Below are 6,180 nucleotides of genomic sequence, written 5' to 3' on the forward strand. Positions count from 1 at the left end.
TGTTATTTACTATTATACGTCATCACACACGTTTTAACTTTTAATAGTACTAAGATTTTTACCCATTTAAACCCATATAAGTAATAAAACGTATTAAAATTTTGGTTCTTTTAGATTTACTCCTAACGATTAAAATTTGCATAATTTTTGTAAACTTAATTGCGATAAAAATTGTTTCGGACTATCAAAATTAATGTTAATTAGAAAAGCGAGTTTTAAAAAATAATAAGGTACACCTAAATTATAGTAAATACTCTGCTTTATTTATCAAAGAATATACAAATAGTTTAAATTGAATTAATGAAAATGGAATATCATCATAACTATCATTAACAATATTTTGGACTACTTAAAATGAATGCATCCACCAGCGAGAAAAAACTCTAATTGTCCAAAGCACATGTAAGATGTTCTCATTTTACTCTACTGTATACAGATACACATACATTCTATTCTGTACTAAATCTCAAAAGAAAAAATTCGAAAGCACATGTCATTAACCTCACTGCGTCTTGATGCAACCTAAGCCAAGATCAGACCATGAGATAAAAAAAGCTGCGTCATTGACATAGCAATTATATCAATAAGGTGTGTACGAACGACTGAGCAAAAACGTATGACGTCTATCGAGACCGGCGCGCGCGTCGCGCACTATTATAAGAATCGAGCGAATCTCCCGCCGGCTCATAACAAGTCTGATATTTACTGTGAACACACGTACACAGATCCTTCAAAATGTATACGAATCCATTTGAAAGAAAACATTCAGCGCTAAGGCAGGCCCTGGATCGTTTCATCCGGGGTGAGACGAGAATAAGCTTCAGGACTAAGAAGCCAACATTGAAAAACAACGGGAGCAATTCGTCAATTGGATCTGCAACAACAATGGACTTCAATACTAAATATAATCAGAAAAGATGAACTTAAGTGATGTGATTAGTGCCAGTGATTATAATTTGCACGATCCGTTATAAAATAAGGTTGGTATCATTTTATAAATTGAGATTTACTTTATTCTATCACTAGCTGTCTCCCGCGACACTTAATTAGTGTAACCTATGTATTCTTTCAGACTATATTCTATACGTATGCCAAATTTAATCGAGATCCGTTCAGCCGCTGTAGAGATATCTTCAAACACCTATCCATTCATCCACATCACATCCATCTAAACATTCGCTTTTATAATATTAGTAATTTAAATAAAAAGCAGCTCTTCAAGGCATAAATTTAAAAAATTGAATAAATAGTATCCTATGTCCGTCTACTGGCTCTAAGCTACCTCTGCACCAATTTTCAGCCATATCGGTAAAGCTGTTCTTGAGTTATAAATAGTGTAACTAATACGACTTTCTTTTATATATGTATATTATATTATAGATAACATAATTTCCCTTTAAACTTAATAGAAATAAAGCTTCCAGTCTATATTCAATCCAATATTCTATACTATTTGCTTTCCTCAATCTATATATTAAGTTTATTATATTTAAAGTTTGAGAGTAGGTTATTAAAGATGTTATATTATTCTTATAAAAAGATAACTATAGCTTATAAATTTTTGATAAAAAAGACATAAAATATTTAGCAATGCATTTTAACTATATTTAAATATAAAGTACCATTTACCTATTTTTATAAAACAAGTTATTCGCATATCACTTAAAGTTATTTTATGCAAATTTTAAAGCACATGGATGCGAAACTTAAACTCCCAACTTCATGACCATGTAACCCAATTACGTAGATTTATGCCTCTAATTTAATATTATTTAGAATCTTATAAAAACTAGTATTTTAATAAGAAAGAAAAATACTTAACACCATTAATCCCAAATACAGTGTGGAATATAAACAATTTAATAATCCATAAAATTTGAAACAATGTTAAAAAATATATTATTTTCTAAGAAAAACTATATTATTTTAAATGTATGTAAACGATATAAATATTAGTAAATTATAAATACTAAAATATTTCGCATAAATTCTCGTCAGCCATAAATATCAAATTTTTTATTATAACTAATATTTCTTTTTTTTTTGTCCACAGGTCGGATCGGACCGGATTCAATACTTTGACGTCAATAAGCTTAAATGGGGTCAATATTGTATCGTCATTAGTTTGGTCGATGGAAATAATACTTGAATGTATTAGTATTTGATGTTATAAAATATTAAAAAATAATCAAACAAATTACTTTGTTTCATTCCGTTATAAACAAATCATTAATGCAACCTTAATTAACTTTAAGGTTAATTACTCAGTTAAAACTAATCCTTTGTTTACTTATTTCATACAATATAACACTTAAACATTCTAACCCTAAGAAAAAGGGATTGAAAACACATTAACATACATTTCTACCACCAACGTGTCTAGTACTCTATCCGCAAAACTTGTGATAAAAGTCTCAAAGGGCCTAACACGAATATTTGCGACACGGATTTCGTAACATCTTCAAAACATATCAAAATTATCACATTTCTTGGTGTAGTATAAAGGGGCACTGCACAAATTTTAAATACAAATAATGTCGAAGACGGTACGAAATCTCCTCGTCGTCCTCAGAACGAAATAAATAGACAAAAGCAGGCATTTATATGGTTTTTTCAGTTCTATAAAGTATCAAAGTCTTGGTTAAAAATACTATTAAGTTTCAACTTAAGCAAGTTTACTTAAACAATACACCAAACAAATCAAACACCAAATCAATAACAATGGTAGAGCCCGCTTTAACATCTTCGCATGAATTGGCCCGGCTCGCCCGGTGAAACACCACGAAAACACAGAAGACAGGCGTGAAGTGAAAACAATTCCCCGTTTGGTCTGATGAGTGTCCTTCCCGGAGGCCTAATTTAGTTATCTTTCCCTACCCAGCCTTCTTCCTATAAGGAAAGGATGGGAAGTGGAAGTGGATGAGAGCATGCATGGAAAGGGAAGATTTTTTTTCTGTGCATCCGTCGAGTAAAGGTAGGCAACGCATATGCAAATGCGTACGTCTATGGGCAACGGTAACTTTGCTATTTCAGCGATTTCGGGTGGCCACTCGCTCGTTTGCCACCTTATGATATAAAAAAAAATCTTAGGTGAACGACTTTATGCGAGCCACTTTGAAATATAACTTTTTTACAAAAAAAATCGTCTAGTATTATACAATATAATCACGATCGTCTACATCTAAATTATATAATAAGCCAACGCTTTTTGTGAACGAAGTGAAATAAATTATAAAGCCATCTACAACACTCGTATGACAGAAAAAAACTTTATTGAAAGTTATTTTTAGAAATGTTATGAACAGATAAATTTTCAGACTCCAAACCTAACTAGTACATAGTAGAAATAGTTATTAATATATTATATACTAAATTACTCACAGAAATTATTTATATAAATAAATATTTTTAACACACAGTAATCTTTAAACATGTTAAAAATTATTTTAAGTGAATGAGATATTTTAAACAAGTCTACGACGAAAATAGTTTTGCTGTATCTATGTTTTGGTTTAGTATTTGTTTTTCCCAAGCTTAAAAACTTTTATAATCTCATTAAATAAGCTTGTTAGTACAATTTAGTTTCCTTCATGAAGAGCTACATAAGGGTGTGTTCACATCTCACGACACTAGCGGCTGACATACTTCGCATTCGCCACGTGTGAATACATCTTTAAGTTTTGATGTGTGCAACTTATTTAGCATTAAATTCTTAACGGCTACTCGATTGCCTCCTTCTAATGTATATTTTTGTAGCCTAAAAAGAATAAATTTCAGGAATTAATTACGTCAGATAACAATGCCGTCTGACTTGTAACAGACAGTTTGTTTCTCAAAATAAACCTTATTAAGTTTATTTAAAGGTTACAAAAGGGTACATCAGATTAGCTTTAATACAATTTCTGTTAGCAATTTAAAGATAAATCTCCCACTTGGATAGCAAATAATAAAGGTCATTATAGAAGAATGTTAATTAATGTAATGATTTATTTAAAATATTTATTTTACAATAAAAAAACGCTTGTTATACAGGAGCGTGTTTTAAATTAATCCTTTATAATAATAATTAATAATTCAAGCTTACAAACACGTGTCTGAGTAAAGTGGCTACTTCTTTTTGAGAGTATTAATAGAACAATAAGAGTTTAATTAAGTAGGCTTTATAAATTGTTTGACATAGTTATTTAATATTTCGAAACACCTTTGTACTCATAACCTTATCACCTGTCAGTTGACGTCAATTGGTACGTCAAGAAACAAAGAATTTAAGTAACTAAAGATTATGGTACTCCGCTGGCGTCAAAGTCGCCAATTTTCTAAATCCAGTAATTTCAGACAGGCGTGAATTGGAAGCAATTCCGCGTTTCGTCTGATGAGTGTGCGTCCTGGAGGCCTAATTTGGTCTTTTTTCCCTTCCCACCTTTTTTCTTATAAGGAAAGGATGGGAAGTGGAAGTGGACTTTCCGGATGAGAGAATGCATGGAAAGGGAAAATATTTTCTTTCTCTGCATCCTCTCCTCCGTCGATTAAAGGTAGGCAACGCATATGCAATTGCGCATGTCTATGGGCAACGGTCACTTCGCTATTTCAGCGATTACAGGTAGCCGCTCGGTCGTTTGCCACCTTATGATATAAAAAAAATCTCAGCCCAATCCTTGAATTGGAACTCCATTAGCTCTATTTCCACTTCGTTTATCCAACCATACATAAGACGGCCAGACAATAATGTATTACATAAATAATATTTATTATGTTGGTATAAATTAAGCAATCGCTAACGCAACTCGTTGATAACCTATGACATTGCGTTTCTGTCAGACAACCTCGGACGATTCCTTATCCGTGAGTTTTCATTATCTGGGCACTAGTACAAAAACATACCATCCCTTTCATTCCCTTTGAAATAATTGAGATAACAATATGTTTCCGTACAAGTCTTTCGGATATAGAAACTCTATCAATGGCGACGTCGCTCCGCGTGGCGCTCCATTTAAATTTGATAAACGCACGTTTGGATTATCTTATTACAACTTTATTTCTTCATAGTGCAAGATCATATTCTAAATGATTTTTGATAACGGCTTATACTAAACAAATCGTTATCAATAATGATGAAATTTCAGTCAACGACCTCATTTCATGCATAATATTTAATTTGGTATTCAATAAAATACATATACGGACCATATTAGCGATTGCTCTTTTGCTTTGAATAATAGAGTGTAAAGCACTTTAATTATCATCGTTTCAAGCTTCAATGTAAGTTAGAAAGAAGATCTTTCCATTCGCCTTGTAATATCAAAAGCATATTTGGCCAATTTCTTTAGGATTAATTTTTAGTTATATTTATAGGGATAATAAATAATGTTTGACTACAAATACGATCACTGCACAATGTACCTGTTTCCGGCGATAAACACTAACGTCATTACGTTTTATAGAGCTCCATAGAGACGTGAAATTACTGTCCATACTCACTTATTAGCTATCTCAGTGGCCTTGAACATCCTGTCAATCATCACTTATATAAAAGTATTTTAATGGCAAATCAGAATGTTTTAATAATACCATTCTTAATGTCAGAGTAACTTACTTCAGATTTCTCATTTTTTTGTGACAGAGTAGTCACCGATTACCTTGAAGATGCATTTACAGCTTCACCAGGCTTAAGGTGGGCGGCCGGCCAGCTTAGCCGAAATCTCGTTCAAGTGTAAGCAGATACGACCCAGAATATCGGTAACTGATTCTGTAAAGGAGTATATTGAAACATCAGTACATTTTTCCTGTTCCAATTGACGCAATATCTTTTAAATACAAACTATTATATGAATGCACCATCTTGCTAAGTTGTGTTAGGAAGAGACTCCGAAAATGAACCAGTGTATTGACTCAACAATAGCCTTACTAGAATGTCGACGTTTATGTCCCCTCACTATTCATTTTGACACTGGACTTTATAACGAAAGCACGTCATTCGCCCCAAAGGATTCTAACCAATGTTGTCTAAAAGTTGCTCCACATTTATCAATGAGAATCAATCAGGACGCTGTAACCATTCAGCGAGATTAAAGCTTTGACGAGAAGTAAAGCTACGTAACTGTGTAGTGTGCACACGTATATTGTTAATTGGAAACTAAAATAATACTGTCAGGATTTATAGAAACCCAAAAATAAATACAA

The 6,180-nt window shown here is 32.3% G+C and overlaps 1 long non-coding RNA gene across 1 annotated transcript; it reads left to right on the plus strand.

The window, feature by feature from the left end:
* The first annotated feature begins 635 nt into the window (after nucleotides 1-635).
* On the plus strand, nucleotides 636-2,197 carry LOC106120237 (uncharacterized). The gene is made up of 2 exons (XR_001227994.1): nucleotides 636-980; nucleotides 2,054-2,197. It is a non-coding gene; the product is annotated as an uncharacterized LOC106120237 (long non-coding RNA).
* The last annotated feature ends 3,983 nt before the right edge of the window (nucleotides 2,198-6,180 follow it).

The sequence above is a fragment of the Papilio xuthus genome, unplaced genomic scaffold (assembly GCF_000836235.2).
Source record: "Papilio xuthus unplaced genomic scaffold, Pxut_1.1 DF829129.1, whole genome shotgun sequence".
Taxonomy (NCBI): domain Eukaryota; kingdom Metazoa; phylum Arthropoda; class Insecta; order Lepidoptera; family Papilionidae; genus Papilio; species Papilio xuthus.